Source organism: Pantherophis guttatus, chromosome 1, assembly GCF_059756535.1.
Source record: "Pantherophis guttatus breed Tessera chromosome 1, ASM5975653v1, whole genome shotgun sequence".
Taxonomy (NCBI): domain Eukaryota; kingdom Metazoa; phylum Chordata; class Lepidosauria; order Squamata; family Colubridae; genus Pantherophis; species Pantherophis guttatus.
Window position 1 is genome coordinate 23,668,731 of NC_142063.1, and position 24,420 is coordinate 23,693,150.

The window sequence follows — 24,420 nt, forward strand, 5'->3', positions numbered from 1 at the left end:
CCTGGTAGCTGTCAGTGAGTTCTGAAATCTCTGGAAATACTAGATTGAAACCGATGTTTGATGGCTTTTGACCATTTATTATATTCTTGGGATGTTGTGTGTCTTTCTTAAAAACCTTCCGTACTTGGTGGTCTATGAATGGTCAAATTAATAATCACTCATTATGTGTCTAAAGTAGCAATACCTTTCCTTTGTAGCTTACAGGTAGCACTCTACTTAGCAGTATTTGTTTAGTGACTGTTCAAAGTTACAATGACACAGAAAAAGGTGACTTACAACTGGTCCTCACATGTATGACTGTTTCAGCATCCCCACAGTCACATAATCAAAATTCCGGTGCTTGGCAACCAGCATCTATTTATAACAATAGCAATGGCACTTAGACTCATATACCACTTCACAGAGTTTACAGCTCTCTCTAAATAGTTTATAGAGTCAGCTTATTGCCCCCAACAATCTGGATCCTCATTTTACCCACCTCGGAAGGATGGAAGGCTGAGTCAACCTTGAGCCGGTCAGAATTGAACTGCCGAACTGCTGGCAGCCAGCAGTCAGCAGAAGTAGCCTGCAGTACTGCATTCTAACCACTGTGCCACCACGGCTCCTTATTTATGATGGTTGCAACATCCTGAGGTGATGTGATTGCCATTTGTGACCTTCCCAGCCAGCTTCCACCAAGCAAAGTCAATGGGAGAAGCCATGTTCATTCAACAACCATGTGATTCACTTAATAACTGCAGCAATTCACTTAACAACTGTTGCCAAAAAGGTCATAAAATCGGGTGCAGCTCACTTATCAACCACCTTGCTTAGCCATGGAAATTCTGGTCCCAATTGTAGTCGTAAGTCGGGGACTACCTATATGTGTCTAGAGGGTTAGGGAATCTTATTGTGCCATGAGAATCCTATAACGTTTTGGATTGCACCTTATAGGAATGATAAGAAAACTTATGCAAGCCCCTTCTTCTTCTAATAATATCAGGACACTATCCTTTAGGGGGATGAGAAATATGAGACATAAGTAAATAAATAAATGAAATGAATGAAATATTTCATACGGTGGATAAGAAACTTCTTGTTGTGACTCCGGCTCCTAAGCCTGTCCTCATGGAGGAAGATGACTCTGAAAGTGATGGGGAGGAACTGACAAGGCCTCCCTCTCCAGGACCCTCCTTTCTGGCAACGCCTCAGGTTCCAGCTGAAGGCCAGGAGGAAAGCATGTCAGGGCACCCACTAATAGGGAGTGATGAAGATAAATCTTGGATTGATCCCAGGCAGCATTGGAGGGAGAGGCGTGCACAGCAAAGGAAGAGGTTGGGAAGGGCCAGAGATTGCTGAGTCACTGAGCCATGCCCCACAGGGGATAAAAGTGGGTGGGGTTGCTCTGCAGGCTCTGTGACGGACAAAAACTGCATATCGTGAGCTTCGGATGGGATATTGTTTGGAATTAAGGCTTGGACTTTGTGAATGACTTCTGACTACTCTTTGAACTGACTACAGATACGCGGATTCCTGTTTCTAGAGGTGATAAGAAACTTGGCAGGAATTCAGAAAGTAGCTGCCAGAATTTTTATCTGCCAAAGGGATTCAGGTTGGCTTGTAAAAATAAATTACTGATAGACATCTTTTGCTTGTGTGTCTGCCTATGTGAGGTGGGGGGACAGAACACTTCTTTGCTATATATATCTTTGTATATATACATATGTTGCTAATGTTAAATGGTTGATAACAGAGCTTTTGGCATATCGAATCTCACCAGGCTCAAGACTGACTCAACCTTCCATCCTTCCGACATTGGTAAAATGAGGACTCAGATTGTTGGGGGCAATATTTTGATTCTGTAAACCACTTAGAGAGGGCTGTAAAACAGGGGTGAAATGCTCCCGGTTCGGACCGGCTCGGGCGAGTAGGTAGTGATGGCGGCGGGCAGTTCAGAGAACCGGTAGGAAAAATCCTTGCCCCCGCCCCCGCAGCTGAGCCGCGCGATCATCAGAGCTTTTTTTTCTTTTAAATGGCTCTGACCAGCCAAGCTCCGACGATTCCAGCTGAATTGCCTGCTAATCAGGCAACTCAGCTTGGATCGCCAGAGCCATGTAAAAGAAAAAAAAAACTTTTTTTCTTTTAAATGGCTCTGTCTGCTAATCTGTAGCAAAAATCCCTCCCTCCCCCCTCTCATCTTGCTTACCTTAGCTGCTGGTCGCAACGCCTTGCTGTAATCCCTGCATCCATTGCATCAGCAAGCAACTGAATCTCTCTGCCTGCAATCAAGCAGGCAGGGAGTTGTGGACTTCAACTCCCAGAATTCCTCAGCCAGCAAAGCAAAGCTGGCTGAGGAATTCTGGGAGTTGAAGTCTACAAGTCTTAAAGTTGCCAAGGTTGGAGACCCCTGATCAATTGGGTAAGTTTTTTTCCCCTTTGGGAGCTTTAAAAAAATAGTTAATTGGGGTTTTTTTAGTTGTTCTTTTTTTGGACCTAGCCATTTAAAGTTTAGAAAGTTTTAAATTTAGCTGCTTTTATATAAAAATAAAAATAAATAAAAATAAAATAATATTTGTGCAGCTTTCTGAGATTTAGTGTGTTTCTGTAGTGTTTCACTCTAACTACACAATCACACAAAATCTCACAAAGCTGTATGTGGAATTTTGTGTGTGTAAAGTGTGAAAGTTGGTTTTTTGGGCTTTTTGTGGCGGTGTGAGGTTCCTGCTTGTTGCAGTGGCCATTTTGGGTCTAGCACAGCTGCTTTTACATTGTGGGTGAGGCAGTTGTGTTGTGTTGTGTTGTGTTGTGTGTGTAAAGTGTGAAAGTTGGATTTTTGGGCTTTTTGTGGCTGTGTGAGGTTTCTGCTTCTTGCAGTGGCCATTTTGGGTCTAGCACAGCTGCTTTTATATTGTGGGTGAGCCAGTTGTGTTGTGTTGTGTTTTGTAGGTTAAAAAAGGGCAAAGAAGTGACATTGACTTGGCCACGCCCACCTGACCAATGAGCCATGCCCTCCCAGTCACCTTACCACCAAGCCACGCCCACTAATTAAGCCACGCCCACAGAACCGGTAGGAAAAAAATTTAGATTTCACCCCTGCTGTAAAAGCACTGTGAAGTGGTATAGAAGTCTAAGAGCTATTGCTATTGATACAGTATTTTTCCTTTTGATAATTTTTAGTTCCTTTTCCCCAAGGCTTCCCCCCAACATTTCCTAAATTCATTTTCTTGTGCAGGGAGACTATCTTCCCTCCCCTCCATGTAAGGGTTATCAACACCTGCATATGGATGAATAATGGGAAATAGTGCCTAGATTCATATAATTCACCAAGGTTTTGGGCAGTGGGAGGATGCAGCTGTTAGATGCAATTTTCCAGCAAAGAGCAGGCAAAGAAAGGTCTCTAGGACTTGCTCTACCTTGCAACACAATCCCCTTTTCTAATCAATATGGGACTCTAAAGTTTCTCTGCTTCGGTGGAAATTGAAGAGCTTTGAAATAATAAATCTTTTAAAAATATTGTCCCGGTTACAACAAGACAAGCAGGGAGAGCTTTCTAATGTAATTACTACTGAGATTCATCTGGGAGAGGAAATCTTCCATTGGAACAAAACAAAGTTTCTAACCTTCAATGCCTCTCTGAATGTCTGACTAGCATTTCTATCACCTGGGAGGAATAAATGAGGGGAGGAGAAGAAGAAAGACTGCTTGACTTTAGGTCCAGATGGGGTTTTTGAGTCAGATTCGCTGTTAACTCAAGGAAAGCTAACACGTTGTTCCTTGTGCATTCAAATAGTTCTCAGTGGCAGGCAACCTTCGTGAGAATAATGTTCCATCGGTGAAGCATTCAATGCACAGGTAATTGTACTCACTATTATATTGAGGAACACCAAAGCAAAAGATTACTTTGGTAGGCTCAATCTTAGGTGTAATCTTATTAATATGTAGGCAGCTAAGATCATGGAATCCGGCCCTCTCAATTCCTGGCAAATAGATGGGGAAGAAATGGAGGTAGTGACAGATTTTACTGGGTTCCAAGATCACTGCAATAGTGCCGAGAAGGAGGGCTGAAACACTGAAAGGCTCACAGTTACCCATAGTCCATTAGTAGAATTTCTGCAACATCAGAGTAGGTGGAAGGATCTATAACAAGGAAAGCAGAGAGGCCAGAGTTGGGGGAAACTTAGGGTGGGCTTTTGGATGGACTAGAAGACGTCCAAGGTCCATTCTATTCTGTGCTGTTCTGTTCTGTTCTGTTCTGTTCTGTTCTATTCTATTCTATTCTATTCTATTCTATTCTATTCTATTCTATTCTATTCTATTCCTATTCCTATTCCTATTCCTATTCCTATTCCTATTCCTATTCCTATTCCTATTCCTATTCCTATTTCTGCCACACATGCCCATATGGAGTACTGCAATACACTCTACAAGGGGCTACTCTTGAAGTCTATCCAGAAGCTGTAGTTGGTGCAGAATAGGGTGGCATAAGCAGCTGTGGGGTTGCATATAAAGCACCTCTGCTGCATGAGCTTCACTGAGTGACAGTTTGCTTCTGGGTCCAATTCAACATGTTTTATTACCTTTATAGCCCTTTGTGGCAAGGGATCAAGTTAACTGAGGACTCCTCTTGTCCCTATTTCATTGACCCATTCCATCCAGTTAAACAGGGAGAGTATGTTGTAGAGCCCATTGGTTAAAGAATTTTGACTTCACTGCTGTTACTCCTACCCTATAGCAACATTTCCTCTGGAGGTGAGGCAAAATCCCCCTTCTGGCCTCCTGGAGGGGCTTCTGGACCTGGTTCTACCAACTGGAATATGGGTTCAAGAGTGCCACACAATCTTAGGGCTGTTCCTCCCTCCTTTTTTAACTCTTCTATTTTTAAAAAAACTTTTTGTCCTGTGCTGACTGCCCAAGTCATTTTTTTTTTTATTGTATTGTCTTCTCTTCCCCTTCATAGAATTTCCTCCCTTGCAGAGGGGAGAGATTGTTTGAACAAGCTATCTTTTCCTAAACTGCTTTTCTTTGTCCTGATTAGTTAATTAGCATCTCTGCTGCTATCTGAAATTGGCAGGATCCTAATCAATTTCACCCTAAAGGCTTCCTTTTGTATCCTAAGTGGTCAGGAACACATTAAGGAAATAGCCGTGCCATTCCTTTCAATGTGTATTCCCCATTGGGTGCTTGCTTTACTCTCTTGTAATCTCTTCCTTTTCGATGAGTGTAAATGCAAACATTGATTTTCCCCTTGCTAATTAGCCCAGAATTGAGGTAAGGATTCCAAAGGGTGGGAGAATGGGGGAAAAGAGCCAGTTTGGTACAGTGGTTTTAAGAAAAGAAGCAATTTTGTCTAGTGGTTAAGGCACCAGGCTAGAAAGTAGAAGACACTAAATTCAAGTCCCACCTTAGCCATGAAAGCCAACTGGGTGACCTCGGGCCAGTCATTCTCTCTCAGCCCAACTCAAACTCAAAGGGTGGTTGTTGTGGGGAAAATAACAGGAGGAAACTGTGTTGGATATGTTAATTGCCTTAGTCAAGAGGGTGTGGTCAGTGATGGGATCCTACCAGTTTAACAACCAGTTCGGAGATCGCGTACTTTGATCCCGCGCCAGACGTGTGCTATGCGTGCATGTGCAATTGAACGAAAAATCACCTTCCGCGTTAGTGCTAGGAAATTAAAGCAGCTGAGGCGTGGCAATCCACTCTGCTAATCAGCTGTAAAGATATAGGTAAGTAAAGTGCAGAGCGGGTAGGGCAGCCCAGCTGACCGGTTCACTCCCAGCTGATTCTCGGAGCTACCGTTTCGCCTGAACTAGTCTGAACTGGTAGAATCCCACCCGTGGTGTGGGTGAACTCAGCTCAAAATGGCATGATGTTTCAAAGAGTGGGAGCCATGGCAGAAAACATTCTTCAACTGGATTCTTCCAGCTGCAATTCCTTGGGTGGGATCTGGAACAGGCACTTTCTACCAGAATGACTAGGGTGGACCAATCCCATTGGGATGAGAATTCTGTGCACCACAGAAAGTTCCAGAGAAATTGGAATAGATTCAGGGAAGGCCAGTGAGGAAGACATGGGGACTGGAAATGAAGCCTACAAAACAAGATTGAAGGACCTGGGCATGTTTAGCCATCAAAAATAAGAACTGAGGGAAAGTATGATGACAAGTCTCTTTAAATCCCTGAAAAGATATGGCATAGAATATTGTTTTCCTCTTTTCTTCTGGCATGCAAGTCCCAGGATAATGTGTTTAGTGCAACAAGGCAGATTCTGACCAAATGTTAGAAGAAACTTTCTAACAGTAACAGCAGATCAACAATGGAACCATTCCCTGGAGAAATGGCGGGTTCTTTACTGGAAGAGTTTAAGCTGAGACTAGACAGCCGGATAATATTTGGATCCCTGCACAAAGGTGTAGGTGGGTTGGACTTGATAAACTAAATGGACTTGATAAACTAAACAATCCAATTTGTAGCCAGGCTGGAGATGGGATTCTGTTCTATGATTTTGAAGAATTTTGTAGATGAAGGTAATAATAGAGATGGCATTTGCTTTGTAATAAGTCAAATTTATAATGGATTTATTTTGGTTTTCGTAAAATTATATTTTTAAAAGCTAGCTAATTTTTGAATCAAAAAGGCTGAAAATGTACAAAAGAAGATGTTTGTGTGGGTTTGTGCTGATAGCCAACAATTATTTATTTATTTAGAAAATTTATATTGCTGTCTACTTGCACATGGCGACTCAAGGCCTCTTAGAAGGACATAAAAACACAATATAAAAATAATAAAAATAATAAAAAATAATAAAATAATAACTCTCCACCCCCCCACACCCCAGCGACAACACACATTCATATTAGTCATTTAATGGGCTCCATCCCGCTCTGGGTTCCCCAGGCCCACTGATAGAACCATGTCTTCAGGGCCTACCAAAAGAGTGTTAGAGTGAGCCACAGTTTAATCTCCAGGGGGATAATATTCCAAAGAGAGGGAGCCACCACGGAGAAGGCCCTTCTTCTAGGTTCCACCAGATGTATCTCACTAGGGGATGGGACCCACAACATTCCTTGCCTCCCCGCTCTAGTGGGTCAGGTAGATGTGACCGGCAAGAGATGGTCCCTCAGATAACCTGATCACAACATGTCTGCCTTGAAACAGGCAGTTGAACAGGAGTGGTATTCACTTACTTTCACTACCAGTTCGCAAATTTGAGTGTGCGCATGTGCAGGGCCTTCCGTGCATGTGCAGAATGTCAAAAACATGGATAAATGGGATATGATTACATCCGGGTGGGTGGGCGGAGCCTCCCACAGCCGCCACTACCAGTTTGCCCGAACCGGATAGAATCGGTCGAATACCACCACTGCAGTTGAGGTTCTGAGATCCTGATCACTGTACATTCTCTACATTCTCTGACACAAGTTTCACAACAAAGTGAACAACTAAGTTTCGTCACCATTCAGAAGATGTTTTCTATCATGTAGGTACAGAAAGAGACACTGTAGCTCCCATTCGCTGGAGTTGAGAAGATATAAATTCTTTGAAAAGAACAGGCAGGAGGAAACAGAAGAGAACCTGTTGAATTGAGGTGGAATCCAATGGAATTTAACATTTTCCCACAGCTTCAGAATTAACTGATTGGAGTTTCCAGGGAAAAGAAAACCCATGTAAACCGAAGCAGAATACCAACTATTTTCAAAGGTGTTTTATTCTGACTTTAACTTACTTTGACATTTTAATTGATCTTTATGAGCTCACAACTGACTCTGAGCAACATGTTGGTATATGTTACCAGCTCCAGTTCCTTCTTTGAAATGGTGCCATCTAATGGGACCTCAGAACAGGCCTTTTCTGTGGCTGTCCCAGCCTTATGGGACAATCCAGTCCACTTTTTTAAAAGAGTTATGGGTTCAAACTCATGCCAGAGAACTATTCAAGGGGTGGATTTAGTCATTTTGTAGACCTAGCCAGCTAGGATTTAACTCCCAATAATAAATCTCAGAAAGTTTATCCTTTGGATGCCTAGCAAACTCATAGCCAGAGTTAGTTATAAGATGGGTGGCTATATAACACTTTCTGGTGAGAGAGAAGTTCCATGAGGTTGGGCTCCAGCACGAGTCCAAAAGCTTGGAAGACTAAAACTCTACACGAGTCCAAAAGCTTGGAAGACTAAAATTCTGGCCCCGGTGACTGACCCAGATTGGATCCTGTAATATTATCTTGGGAGAAGGTGCGGTATATAAATCTGAAATAAAATAAAATAAAATAAAAATAAATACACATATTTGCCTTCATTCATGGCTATATAAATGTTTTAAATAAATAAATAGCAGTTCATTCCGTGTTGCTCTGGGCCCATTCTTCCATATGTACAAGGGGAACCTTTACCTTTACTATAATTTTTAGTCATGGGAAGGAAGGATTGTATTCTGCCTCTCGTTTACTCAGGAACCAGTAATAAATGAACAATTTACAACGAACAATTAAAACCAAATGAAACAATAGCAAGTTGCTTCTCTTTTAAAAAAAGCTAGCTCAGCAAAACTTCTCCATTACAGAATGTTGGTCTATCTCTTTTTCCTTCCCTCTTTTTAAATCTGATGAACTGCCCCACCTTCTTTCTCTTTTCTTAATCTCCCCTCTCCCTCTTTCCTTTGTGGGGAAAAAAAAAGAGGCCAGAATTATAAACTACAATTTCATTATGGAATGGTGAGCCATAAGTGCTTATCTAAAGCTTCTGGTGGAAGATTTTTTTTAAACAGAAAGTAGAGGTGATTTAAGGTCACTTAACAAAGCCTTGGGATGATTTATTCATTTATTCAATTTGTATGGCTGTCTATCTTGCCATAATGCCTCCGGGTGGCTAAGACCACATAAAAATGAACAAATATATACAATATAAACAACAGCATAATGCTGGCAACCAAGAACGAAATCCATCCAATGGTAAAATAATAACATTTCAAGGACTTCAGTTAACCTCACAATTGACATTATGAAAAGCCGACAAGGCTGGGGCCAGCCTAACCTCAGGGAGATGGTATACCAAAGACCAGGTGCTGAGACAGAAAAGATTTCTGTCTGGGTTCTGCCTTTAATGGAGCACGACCTGTCATTGGAACATGTATAAACAATCAGGTACAGGCAGTCCCATGAATAACCTGGCTGCACACCAACTGCATTCTATTGCTGATTGATTGAGATCTATTCTTTAATCTTTTAAGAACATCTATAATTCACACTGCGCTTGATGGAGCTATATTTTAAACAGTGATTTTATTAAAGATTATAATTACAACAGTAAAAGCTAGTACAATCTCAAAAAAAAAAAAAAGACAGAAGAAAGAATAGAAGGTGCAGAAAAGGAAGAAAAAAAGGGAAAAGAGAATTGGGAAAAAAAAATAAGAACGGGGAAAAAGAAACATAGTGACTTCCCATTTTCATCACAAATATCAGCAATTTTTGTAATGTATCACCTCTTAAAATACTCTCTTTTTTTCCCTGTCCTATCTCTTATCTATAAACAAATTCACAAAGCATTATCATGTCAATCCTGATGTCAGCAGAAGTCCATTGACTTAAAAAAAAACCATTTAAAAAAAAAACACTTATTCTCTCCCCCGTTTTTAAAAGTTCTTAAACGTATAGTTAAAACCCCTTTCATTAAGGTTTGACAGAAAATCGTCCAATGCTTCAAAACATATCAAGCCAAAGGTTCTTAATAGTTGAAAAGCAATTAACAAGCAATTTCCGAAAGTGCTTCTGAAAGAGTATTGATGCTTTTGAACTTGGTGTTGGTAAAATGCTTCTGAGAAAACCATGGACATCCAAGAAAAGAAACAAATGGATCATCAAACAAATCAATCAATCAATCAATCCAGAGTTCTTATTCAAAACACAAATTACCGGGCTCAATTATCCTACTTTCAACCCAGTACATAAATACCTAGAAGAGCCTTTAAGGCTGGGAGAGGTAGAAGAAGAGAGACGAAGCAAAGGGGATATTTACAGTGATGATGGCTGCACTGTTGGAAATCCTGAAGTACCAAATAAAGGGCAGATTTTTGTGGAGAAAATCCAGTGGTGAAATGTAAAATTTGTTACTACTGGTTCTGTGGGCGTGGCTTGGTGGGGGGGGGGTAATGTGACTGGGTGGGCATGGCCAACTTTTTTTTTTTTTACTTTTAAAAGCATTTTTTCTACAACCTCTTTGGCTGGAGAGATTGTAAAAAAAATGCTTTTAAAAGGCTCTGATGATCCCAGCTGAGCCGCGCGATCATCAGAGGCTTTTTAAAAAAAAACTTTTAAAAGCATTTTTTCAGCAGAAGAAAAAGTGCTTTTAAAAGTAAAAGAAAAAGCTTCTGATGATCGTGCGGCTCAGCTGGGCATGGGGGGTGGGGGGGACAGGGATTTTTGCTACCAGTTCTCCAAACCACCCGCTGCCATCGCTACCAGATCGGGCGATCCGGTCCGAACTGGGAACATTTCACCCCTGAGAAAATCCCTCTATGAACTTGCTAAGAGTTGAACTGACTTGATGGCACACAGTCAATCAATATTTTAAGAAATATAGGAATATTGTATTAATAAAATTCCTTCTCTAAAAGTTTCAAGGTAAATCCTGGACAATGGGGATTAGTTCAATGTATTAAACAAGCTTTTATTAGCAACATTTTGCATACAGTGAAAAGAAAATTAATTTGGAAGGCAACCAGCATAGAGCATTGATGTGTCACATCAGTGCTCTAAAGAAATCAGTTTTTCAAACAGTTTTAACCTTCTCCATTGTGGCTGTCACTGTCCAAACAGGTTATAACTCAGAAGAGAACAATGTCCTGGTTAGAAAAAGTATGTGAAAACACATTCAGGACCCGGGAAAGGTGTTAGAAACAGTTTCAGGACCAAGGATAGCAAACTTGCAATCAAAGTAAAAATTATCTCCATCCCTATCTGGAGCTATTGACAGAATTTATAGTGTAGTCAACTGAATTCTTTGGTAGATATACATTCTCATATCTTTTATCAGGACTGAGAAAAAGAAAGATAAGGCAAAACTCAAGGCTATTTGTTATATAATCTCTAGTTCTAGCTGTATATGTATAGGTAAAAGTCTCATGGCTGGGGATCTTGATGAATAACCAAAGATTGGGCTTTAGTTGAATATGATGTCCACCAAAGTCCACTATAAAGGTACCCACTATAGTTTTTGGGATGAGTTATAGAATTCAGGGAATTCAAGGTATTGCCTAAGAGGGATCAGGAAATGCAAGTAGTCTTCGATTTACAACAGTTTGTTTACGACTGTTCAAAACTACAACAGCACTGAAAAAGGTGACTTATGACCATTTTTCACACTTATGACTGTTGCAGCATCCCCTTGGCCAAATGTTTAAAATTCATAAACTCACATTTATGACAGTTGCAGTGTCCTGATCAGCTTTTGCGATCTTCTGACAAGCAAAGTCAACGGAGAAGCCAGATTCATTTAACGACCATCTTACTAACTTAACAATGGCAATAATTCACTTAATGACTGTGGTGAGAAAGGCCATAAAGTGGGGCAAAATTAACTGTCTGGCTCAGTTGTGGCCGTAAGTTGAGGATGACCTGTAATTTCATTCCTCTATGAAGCTGGGTGATGACAATACTGTTTTAAAGACTCCAAGCCATGATTCTCTGGAGCAGAATAACAATATCTCTCCAATATGCTCTTTCCTGGCAGCTTATTCCAGAGCTCCAAAGCATGGCACATGGTAACTCGTATCCAGGCAACCTGCTGTGTGTTTCTAGCTGTCTGCCCTGATTACTGAAAACTCACTTCTTCTTGTGCATTTCTTCCCTCTCTTCTGCATTCATCGGTATGACTACAGGGCCGCTTTGGCCTCAAAATAACACTTTTACATGCTAAATTATCCAGAAACAGAAGACCTAGGAATCCCAAAAGAAAGTATAGCCACTCTGTATGCAAATCTTTCCTTGCTTCACGCTTTTCATTTTCTTCTACAGCTTAAAGCACTGATCCACATTACAGGCTGCTCATATTTATCTTCCAAATGGATGGATGTTTTGAGTTATTTAAGCATAACGCAGATTCTGGAAACCAGAAAAGAGGGAATCCACCCTGTAAACCCTGCCAGTCCTGTTAACATGATTACGTTCCAGGCTACCTGCAGGCTTTTGTCATCAATTCCCAGATCTCCCCTTCGTGGTACTGCTGCTTTCTCTGCATGCTTCAGATGTTCTTAAACTGGCTTGAAAGACGGACTGCAAGAGATACCTATAGGACCTTGGTGGCGCAGTGGTTAGAGTGCAGTACTGCAGGCTACTTCTGCTGCCTGCTGGCTGCCTGCAATTTGATAGTTCAAATCCCACCAGGCTCAAGGTTGACTCAGCCTTCCATCCTTCTGAGGTCGGAAAAATGAGGACCCCAACTGTTGGGGGCAATATGCTGACACTGTAAAACCGTTTAGAAAGGGCTGTAAAGCACTGTGAAGTGGCATATAAGTCTAAGTGCTATTGCTATAGGACAAACTACTGGAGCTGTAGGAGCTCAGTGTGCATTGTGTTCCAGAAAAGAGCAACCTCCTGGAAGAACTTGATGCTCATGGGGCCAGCTGAAGCTGTCCTTCTTGTGGATGCTGAAGATACTATTGAGTGATTTCATGTATTGCTTGTCCATGGCTGAGCACAGTAACCCATCTTAATGAGTAGGGAAGTTCTTGACCAGGTCTTTTCCTCAGCATTTTCTATTTTTTCAAGTTTCCAAATAGTGGCTAATTCTGTCTCAGTAAAGAACCTGCTCCAGTGGTGAAATCCATTTTTTTTACTCCCGGTTCTGTGGTCGTTGCTTGGTGGGCATGGCTTGGTAGGTGTGGCAGGGGAAGGATACTGCAAAATCTCCATTCCCACCCCACTCCTGGGGGAAGGATATTGCAAAATCTCCATTCCCATTCCAAAGGTGGCATTTCTCAATTTCTCAGAGGTGGTATATATACTCAAAATTTCCACTACCAGTTCTCCAAACTGCTCAAAATTTCCATTACCGGTTCTCCAGAACCTGTCAGAACCTGCTGGATTTCACCCCTGATCTGCTCCAACATACATTGGTGGAAAACCAGGCTTCCAGGAATTCCCTTTCTCTCCTTGACTTCACCTGGAAGCCTGGTTTTCCACCAATAAATCAATAAACATTGATATCAACCCAATCTACCAACCACTTAGAACGAAAGAACAACATCAACCAAGATACCGAAGGCAGCATTTAAAGACCAATGAACAGCCATGCTGCAAACAAAGTGATAGATCATAAGAAATCAGACCACATCACATGCAGCTGATCAAATCAACCCAAAACCAGACCATGACATCATCAGAAGATATCCGAACAACAACACCAGCACTAATTTACCTCACACAGATGGCACTTAAAACCAAGGACTATGACTCAGCAACTACAGCCAGCCAATCACACAACTCAAAATCAGACCAGGACTCAGAAAGATATTTAAAGGCCAGTGCTCCTCCAGACAAACGAAATCCATAGCACACTGAAGATGTCTCCTCAAAAGGGGACAAAACATTTGCAATCAAATTGCAATCAAATCGCCAAGCTCGGAGCTCAAACCAACAACATAACTACCAACCCTACCTATTAATTGTTGTGGCCCACTGGTGGCCAGCAGAGCTGCAGCAGAATCGGACAGTGAGGAGGTTGGGGAGGAACATGGGCCAGTCGTGGGCCTGGGGAAAGCTCAGACGAGGGGTCTCCTTTGGAGGCAGAGAGGGAGTTATACAGCAGTGAGGCAGAGGAACAGCTGGAGTCTGTTCCCAGTGTGTGCATGCGCAGAACTGCCAGAAGATAAGAACAACTAAGAAAGCAGGGTCGATTTGGGAGTAAAGCGAGTGGGCTTTTGCAGGAAATAATTTGTTCGTTCGGTCGTTTCAAGAGTGGGAAGATCTGTCCGTGACACTGTGTCAAGTTTTTCCTCGCACTGCATTTGGAAACTAGTTACCTGGCAGCTTTCCAAGTGAGATAAAGTCTGTGTTGATAAATATTCCTCTGAAAGACTGTTTGCCAGGCCTTGATGACTGTGAATGAAAGGAATTCACAGTCATGTAAATAAAAGGGGTTTTGCCGGGACCAATATTCTGCTTCCTGCTTTTTAAGGGAGCCTAGGTCCGAACACTAATATTCAAAGACATTTCATACCAATTCTGGTCTAAACATCTGGCGGACTCTGTGACCAACCATAATTTATTAAATTTATTAGCTGCCTGACACCCTGCGACTTTGACTGCACTAAAATACATGCACATACCAAATAAAAACGCTAATGATTAAAAGTCAGGGAGGCAGAATATATGAAGAGAAGATTCTCCCATGAAAGACAGGACATTTATGTTCAACGCTTGGCCATCTCATCCCTAAGAAAAGGGCAGAACATTTTACAGAAGTGATACCCTTTGGAAAATTAATTAAAAGCCATCTCATTCCTTTAAATTGAAGGGGAATAATTAGAAAAACGCAGGACAAAATTTCAATATGACACTGCCGGCAGAGCTAGTAAAATTTCATTCTGCTCTTCTAAAGAAACAAGCTGAAAATGCACATGCTTGCTGTTCCTTAAAATTGTTCCGAGAATAATCCTCTAATAAAGGTGGGAAAGCTCTGTATTAAACTCACCAGAGATCATACCGAGCAGACTGACATGTTCCCAGAGCAGTTAATCTTAACTTGGTGCCAGAGATTTTTTACATAATTGAAAATCTTTAATTAAAATCCACATTTTTATTAAAAAAAAAATAGACTTTTTCTTGAAAAGGTTATTAACCCCAAAAGTTGAGCTACTGCTGGAGAAACCCCCGCAAAGGAAATAAGAGATCCACACCAATCAATTGTTTTGATTTTGGTTTCCCCTTCCTGTATGTTGATGTTTGCCTTATTTGTACATTTCTTACTTTGGAAATACATAGTGCGAAGGGGCTTGCTGAATGGAATGAGGCCTGCCAGTCAGGTGACTAAAAAGGAGATAGAAACAGTTCTACAAAATACCTCCAAACTTCCCCAAATTGTTTTGCTACTCTGAAGGAACATGTATATTTCACTCACTGTCAGGTGTGAGGAATCAGAACTATACCTTAAATTCCAGTTAAGAAGATTTATTGCTCCAAGCCTATACACAAGGATCTACTCAATTAACTGTCAGTACTAAATTGGTGCTAGAAAAGAGTCAACAGATTTAAAAGGGGGCTGGACTTGGAGTGTTTGTGAATATGTAATGATTCTAGGCTGACTCCTCTCTTGACTTCACCCCCAGGCTCTGCCTCTTCTTCTCCTACACTCACTTCTCTTCTGGGTAGAGAAAATACCTTCCCATTGAGGTCCTGTTCCATTATCTGGCATCTAAAACTCTCTCTGCTAAGTCAATTAATGCAACTCACATTGTGCTTATGGTAATAAAAGGACTCAGAATTGCTGAAAAGTGGACAAAGACCAAACATGAAAACTGGTTGAATTTTGGCTAGATGTGGGGTCCCCCCATTTTTGTTCTTCAGAATTAAGGGTGGGAATGGTAGTAAGACGTTACTGGGAGGCAAATTCCCTTGAAATCTACCTTTTAATCCTTAAAAAGATAACAATGGACCTCTGGGATTGATTGTAGACATCTGCGGATGTATACAGCTTTTATCGGAATGATGACAGCAGAGTTGCACTGGCATGTGGTAACCTTCATATTTCTTCTGTTTAAACCCATCACTACAAATAAGAGCAGAACACTTCCAAAGCTCTCACTAAAAAAAAAAAGAAAGAAATGTTTTATTAATGTCCTTAAAAGCTACAAATGAAAAGAAGTAGGTAAGTAAATAATTTAATGAATAAGACTCCAGGCCATTTCAAGTTAAGTTTCAAGTTACAAATGAGCATTAGAAATATTCCAACAACTGTACTCAGAACTTAAGACTCCAGGCCATTTCAAGTGAAAGTTCAAATTACAAACGAGAATTAAAAATATACCAACAACTGTATTCACAACTTTCAATATTTGTTGTATTCATAAATTTGGGTATTTTTTCTAAAATTCTAATTTGCAGTCCTATTCTTTCAGGTGATATCATTACATGAACAAATGGACTTCTGTGATTCTTGGAAGGTCAGAAGACAAAACTGGAGTTTCTGATCCAGGAAACTTTGTTCTCTTTATCTTCAAACAGAAGAAGTCAAAATAAGGGTTCCAAAGGAGACTTAACAAATCTCTCAGGTCCTCCACGGCAACCAAAGGGAAATGAGAAGTAAAGTAAAAAAAGAAAAAGCAAAAAGACCATTGTTAGTTTTCAACATCTGTGTTTACATGGATATCAATTGGCAGAACCTGGGAACATCTGTCTCAGAGACCAGGTCAGATTTGCCAAACAGAAACATCTGGGCAACTCATTAGTAGTCTGACTAAATATATGGGTGCTTCAGATAGTTACGAAGGATGTTCAAGAAGCATAATATAAAATATTTTCAATCATGTATGTTTTCCCAAAGGTGCTTTTTTCAAGAGGCAACTGGACTCTCTTATTTTTCTTTGAAGATGTTTCGCTTCTCATCCAAGAAGCTTCTTCAGCTCTGACTGGATGGTGGGGAATAGAAGGATTTATACTCCTTGCGGACAGTTGGTCATTTGCATTCTTTTTTGACTAGCTGTCTCCAAGGAGTAAAAATCCTCCCACCATCCAGTCAGACCTGAAGAAGCTTCTTGGATGAGAGCTGAAACATCTTCAAAGAAAAACAAGAAAGTCCAGTTGCCTCTTGAAAAAGAACCTTGGGGACAACCATGACTTGGATGACTTGAGAATCTCCATAGACACTTGCATGTTTTCGTGCTGACAAAAACATCACACAGTCTGTCCACAAAGAGAAGTATGGCAAGAACCATCACAGTGAATAGAAAATAAGATTGTGAAACCTTGGATTTCAAAAGATTTGAACACAAGATTCCTATCCTCTGGAATGATCTCTCTTTACATTTGATTGGTCCTAACCAAGATTATTATCTTTAGAAAAGCTTTAAAAAATTGATTTTTCCCATGGGTGGTGGGGCCACAAAATAGGAATTCCTACCAGGCAGGTGCAATGTATATTCTGGGTTCACAATTGCCTACAAACTGCATTTGTTGTGATTTTACCATAATTGTGATTTGTATTTTTGTTTTTTGTTTTCTTATTGATGTAAGCCACTCAAAATTACATTTCTCTGAGTTGGGTAGCTATATAAATCTTATATACAAAGTAAAATAAAATAATTAAATGAAAAACAATTTTATCCAGTTGTGAAGCTCTTTGGGTAACTTTTGTTTTCTCATAGTTTAACTCCAAGGATTTTTATGAAGATAATTTTGAGTGGAAAGTCATAATTGGAGTTGGGTCATTCTGGAATGCTGACACCTTACTTACAACTCCTTGGGGAAAAAAATAGAAATAACAAATGGGGAAATAGAAACTTTCTGAACCCCCAGCAAGTACTAATTGATTAATGGTGAAGGATGCTTGAAGTTGCTTTCCAGGAACTCCTTGAGAGCCACAGATTCTTAATTCTCAATATAAATGAACCTAAAACGATACAGGTAGTCCTTGAGTTATGATAGTTTGAAGTTACAATGAACCTATTCTTTGGACTACTTACCTGGATTTGAAGTTCTGATGGTTGGGGGGTCCCTTGGCAATCATATGATTGAACTTCAGCACATTTATGGGCATTTTCAGTGTCCCATAGTCATGTGACACTGTTTTACATCCAGTTTTTGGCAAACAAAACATGTTTTGGCATACTGAACAATGGTTTCATTTACCGACTGGGACATACACTTAATGGCTATGGTATTCACACTTACAACCAACACGTTCACTTAAAGGCCACTGCAAAAAAGATCATAATATGACCACGTGACTTTTGATTGTAACGGGCACACTGCATTACAGTTGTAGGCTGAGGACTACCTATAATGTAAAACTTGAGATTTTTACTCTAGTGCCATGATGGCAAATCTATGGCATGCATACCTGAGATGGCATGCAGCACCCTCTCTGATGGCATGCGAGCCGTCGCCCCATCTGAGCTCCACTGGGTATGCGCGTGTGTACCTGTCATAAATGTGAACCTGTTGCCAAGTGTCTGAATTCTGATCACGTGAGCATGGGGATGCTGCAATGGTAGGAGCCTTGATAGTACAGTGGTTTAATGCACCCTGTTATTAACACAGCTGCCTGCAATTTCTGCTGGTTCGAATCTCTCCAAGGCTCAAGGTTGACTCAGCCTTCCATCCTTTCTAAGGTAGGTAAATTGAGGACCCAGTTTGTGGGGGCAATAAGCTGACTTTGTATAAATATACAAAAGTATGAAGGCTACTGCTTAACGCATTGTAAGCCGCCCTGAGTCTCCGGAGAAGGGCGGTATATAAATCAAATTAAAAAAAAAAAAAAGTGTGAAAAATGGTCACTTTACTGAACTGTCACTAAACAAATGGTTGTAAGTCAAGGCCTGTCTGTATTCACATGTTAATAGGATTTTTTTAAAAAATCCTTGTCTTCTCCCCACTTGCGAAGGCTGCCTTGTTTTCCAGTTAGGCTGATTGTTTAGCACAATACCCTGTGATTTCTGTCAAAAGGTCATTTCAAAAGGACCCACTAATCACAGTGTGTTTCTCCTTCCTGATTTGCAGTCAGCGTGTGCCATCTGTCACGGTGTACTTTGCAGCCAGGGAAACCCAGGCAGGATCCTGTCTGCTGTGTAATTGAACCCCCCACAGCGAGATGGTTCCTGTGTGTCGATTGTAGTTGAACGTTATTATTATGCTCTTGTGTGCAAGAAGGGACGAGAGGGCCTATAAAAATGAGCTGGCACTCAGAGCCACCCAGGAAAACCGAGAACCTGAATGGATTATCCTTCTCAGTTTAAAGGAGATGATCTGAGGGAGCTTGGGGCCAGTCTGGCTGCATCTTTGTGGGCAACACAGCCTTTAACTGTTGTGGCTCAGGATCAGGGGTGGGTTCTAATTTTTTTTACTACCGGTTCTGTGGGCGTGGCTTATTTTGTGGGTGTGGCTTGGAGGTCATGTGACCAGGTGGGCGTGGCTAGCTGGTCAGAGTCATTTCTGGAAGGTCCTCACACTTACGACCAGTCCTTGCACTTACGACCCGACTCATTTGTTTGCTTTTAACACTGATCAGCTGTAGGACGGCCCTTTGAAGCCCCGCGGCAAGAGTTTAAACAGTTTTTTTCCCTCTAGTCATCAGCTGGGACTCAGGAGGCAGCAATAGATTGGGGACGGGACCAAATAAAAGGTAACAGTAACGTGGGGGGTGGGGGAGTGGGAGGGCGGGGGGGAAAACCGGTTCGGTGATGTCATATCGTCACCGCTACCGGCTAGGTCGAACTGGACCGAACCGGGAGGAACTCACCACTGCTCAGGATCATAACTGATGTTGAACATTGATGTTTGATCATTGATTTTTTCAAATGTCCCATTGTTAATACTCAAGTCCTTCAGAGTGGTTCAGAGAAGGAAAGCCTTTAGGGTTAGAGTCTAAAGAGGCTATTTGAATGGAAACTAAATCTGAAGAAATGGTCAACCAAATGGTGGACAACCATTTAAATATCGGCCAGCAGTGTGCAGCGGCTGCCAAAAAAGCCAACATAGTTCTAGGCTGCGTAAACAGAGGGATAGAATCAAGATCACATGAAGTGTTAATACCACTTTATAATGCCTTGGTAAGGCCACACTTGGAATACTGCATCCAATTTTGGTCGCCACGATGTAAAAAAGACGTTGAGACTCTAGAAAGAGTGCAGAGAAGAGCAACAAAGATGATTAGGGGACTGGAGGCTAAAACATATGAAGAACGATTGCAGGAACTGGATATGTCTAGTTTAATGAAAAGAAGGACTAGGGGAGACATGATAGCAGAGTTCCGATATCTCATGGGTTGCCACAAAGAAGACGGAGTCAGGATATTCTCCAAAGCACCTGAGGGCAGGAGAAGAAGCAATGGGTGGAAACTAATCAAGGAGAGAAGCAACCTAGAACTAAGGAGAAATTTCCTGACAGTTAGAACAATTAATCAGTGGAACAACTTGCCTGCAGAAGTTGTGAATGCTCCAACACTGGAAGAAATGTAGGATTGCTAAAAATATTTTTTTTACTACATAATCAAATTATGGGATTTGCTGCTGTTTACCAGAGGATCGAACAAATCCACAAACAATAGGACCATCAGTGGTTACTATCTCCAGAATGAAAGGCCATGCTTGAACTAGCAATAAATAAACAGGGCTTGCTCTTGACATTTTGGCAGACTAATTGCCATTCAATCTCTTCTTAAAAACCTCTAGTGATTGAACACCCACAACTTCGGAAGGCAAGCCATTCCACTGATTAATTGTTCTCACAGGAAATTTCTCCTTAATTCTAGGTTGGATCACTCTTGGATAAGTTTTCACCCCTTACTTTTTGCCTTGCCTTCAGGTGCTTTGGAAGATGGGTTGATCCTCTCTTCTTTGTGACAGCCTCTCAATTATTGGAAGGCTGCTATCATGTCAGCCCTAGTCCCTCTCTTCATTAGACTTCTCTTCATTTTTTCCCCAGAGGGAAGGAACTTGCTTGTTTCAACAAATCTCTGTAGTTGGTTCAGCCACACCAGCAAGCAGGTCTTCTCAAGATTGCTGAACAAGCTTAAGATTTGGAGAGGAAAGTAGCAAAATTATCCAATCTTTTTACCTATGTGTGAAATAAAATTATACCCAGAAAAATAATAGTTATTATTTACCAATCACGTTTGGGAGCTGACTGATGGGTTTTTTTTTTAAAAAAATACAAGATTAAGTTTTAAAATGTGCAGTGTAATTAAAGCAATATAAAATATATGACGGTAGAAGTGGCAGAGAAGAAAAGATGGGGAAGAAAGGTATAATAGCAAAGGATTTAGCCCATAGGAAGCAAAGGGACATTTTTTTTTTAGAACAGCAAATGCCTTTTTCATCATCTAAGGAAGCCGAGGATATTCAAGGAATAGCACCAGAGGCACTTCATCCTGTTCCAGAGTTGGTTGCTAATGAAAAAGTGAAATTAATTGTATGTAAAAGGTGGCACTTGACTTAGATGGAGCGAAGAGAGGTGGAACGTTTGCTCTGCTTTGTCCAGGCAGAGGGAGAAGTGGATGGGAAATCAATTAATCCTCAGTAACATTTGCTCTCTCTAGTGTGAAACAGGTCTTTAATTAGTTTAGTGTGAGTGGTTGCTGCTCATTGGACGGAGCTGTAAAGAGACCTCAAGGCAATGGGAGAACCTTGATGAAAGTTTCTTGCTTGCCATAAATTGCCATGGTTACCCCCATTTCCCCACTATTTGTAAGTCTGGCTCGTAATCGCAGAAGGAAACATCGTAATGGCAAGCCCAAACCCTGAGCAGAACTGTGCTTTTGAGTCGATATGTCTCTTTCTGATTGATACAATATGCTAGAGGCTAATCAGGTTTTATAAATAGGATTGCGCAAGAGCCTGCCCAGATAAAATGGCATATGGGAATGACCTTGAGAGACAGGAAGAAAAGATGCAGTCAAGGGAACAGTCAGATAAAAGGCAACGTAGCCCGCAGCAGGAATGTGAACAGGGTGAATGACTCACAGCGGACTCTCTCTAGTTTCTTGGGCTGTAAAGAGGAGGAGGGAGACATATACTTTTACATTTGCCAGAGTCTATCAACATAACCTTAATATAAAGTATGATTGGCTTATTTGACTGGACTTCTTGTCTGGCCTACCTCACCTGAAGTCAGGTGATTTTTAATTGGATGTTTTGAATGTGGAAATATCCCAACCTTCCAACCAAATTTCCACATCCATTTGGGATATGAAAATATTCCAATCCACAAAGATCTTCGTGATCTGATGTTCCACTCAAGAAATATCCTAATTTGCCAAATATTGGTTTGGAAGATGGTCAGTAAATCAGAAAAAAAAAAAACCTCTTTCCCATGATTTACTATAATCATAGGCTTAATATACAGAAGGATCTTGACAGACTTGAACATTGGGCGCTATCTAAGAAAATGAAATTCAATGGTGAAAAAAGTAAGGTTCTACAGTTAGGCAAGAAAAACCAAATGCAGAGACACAGTATAGGTGGTACCTGGCTCAATAGTGGTAACTGTGAGAGGGATCTTGGAGTCCTAGTGGACAACCATTTAAATATGAGCCAGCAGTGTGCAGCGGCTGCCAAAAAAGCCAACACAGTTCTGGATTGCATAAACAGAGGGATAGAATCAAGATCACGTGAAGTGTTAATACCACTTTATAATGCTTTGGTAAGGCCGCACTTGGAATAATGCATCCAGTTTTGTTTGTCACAATGTAAAAAAGATGTTGAGACTCTAGAAAGTGTGCAGAGAAGATAAACAAAGATGATTAGGGCACTGGAGGCTAAAACATATAAAGAACAGTTGCTGGAATTGGATATACCTAGTTTAATGAAAAGAAGGACTAGGAGTGACATGATAGCAGTGTTCCAATATCTCAGGAGTTGCCACAAAGAAGAGGGAGTCAAGTAATTCTCCAAAGCACCTGAGGGTAGGACAAGAAGCAATGGGTGGAAACTAATCAAGGAGAGAAGCAACTTAGAACTAAGGAGAAATTTCCTGACAGTTAGAACAATTAATCAGTGGAACAACTTACCTCCAGAAGTTGTGAATGCTCCAACACTGGAAGGTTTTAAGAAGATGTTGGATAACCATTTGTCTGAAGTGGTCTAGGATTTCCTGCCTAAGCAGAGGGTTGGACTTGAAGACTTCCAAGGTCCCTTCCAACTCTGTTATTCTATTCTATTCTATTCTATTCTATTCTATTCTATTCTATTCTATTCTATTCTATTCTATTCTATTCTATTCTATTCTATTCTTCTAATCAAGGAGAGAAGCAACTTAGAACTAAGGAGAAATTTCCTTAGTTAGAATAAGAAATATGATTTAAGAAGTAAACAAACATCTGTTAGTGAATGCATCTTTATGAATAATCATAATAGGATGACCATTACAGGAAAGAAAAGAATCCTCAAGATTCTTCCTATAAAAGAAAATACAGCTCCTAGGTCAGTCGGGAAGATAAGATAACCTCTAAACCTTTTTCTAACTGTTTCTAACAATGGCATAGGGAACAATGATGTGAACCAGTGATTAAACTAAGAATTTTTCTCACTTATCCTCTCTTCACCCGTGCAAGGAAGACTCTATAGGAACCCTGATGGTTGTCTGATTACAAGGTCATTCCAGTTTGAAGGAAAACCTGTCACACTGATTCCCACACTCCCCATTGAATAAGAGTTTTTCATGCAAAAACACTTCCACACCTTCCACACACTCTCCCAAAATGGTGACTTGTTTCTTTCAGTTTCCTCTTGGTGTGGAGTAAATCTTTTGGAGGCTGGGCTTCACTGAGAATCTGGTTTGTGGACAAAACAAATTATAGACATTAGTCCTTTCTTAAAAGAGTTAAAGACTACTCTGAATGACCTGAATCTATGCAATATTTAAGGTTTGTGCCAAGTATAAGCATAGAGTAGAGTAGAGTAGAGTAGAGTAGAGTAGAGTAGAGTAGAGTAGAGTAGAGTAGAGTAGAGTAGAATAGAATAGAATAGAATAGAATAGAATAGAATAGAATAGAATAGAATAGAATAATAACTTTATTGGTTATGGTTGTGATTTATTTCTTATTTCACCATGGGTCATTCCAGGATGAGCTATAAAGAATAAGCAACTTCTTAGGAAAGTCCTGCGCTGATGAGAGTGAATGGGTTGTTTATTCTGTGAGAAGAAGAATAATGAAAGTCCCACGACTGTGTATATTTTCAAATGTAAATAAAATCCCTTTTGCCCTTAACTGGAAGATTGGATTTATATTTAAATTATTCTAATTAGAATACACACATAAATCTGCCGGACATAAATTCTCCAGCGCAGAATCTGCTCTGCTAAATGGGAGATCAGGTTTCTAGCAAACTATATGCTGATGATAATGGTCGATGGAAGGCAAGGGGGACCATTTCTTTGTGAAGAGGCAAAATAGTTTTTGACCCCGCAAATGTCCATTGGGGTGCAAGCAAGTAAATAAAAGCAGTATGTGGAGCTTCTAAAAATCATGCACTGCAAAATTCTTATTTCATCCTTTTCAGCCAAATGACTCTGTGGTGTCTTGATTGCTTTTTTACTGGACTGATTCTTCAATCCATCACTGGGAGCCAAAAGTGGCAGGCAGTTAGTATCCCTCATTAAAACAATTTGTTATTCCGAGCAGGAGATCCAGCCCTCACAAACCATTGATTACCCAGAGCAAGAATGACAGTGAAGTCAGAATGAAATTCGAGCATCTCTGGGACAAAATTATGCTTAATTATTCATCCATCAAACAATG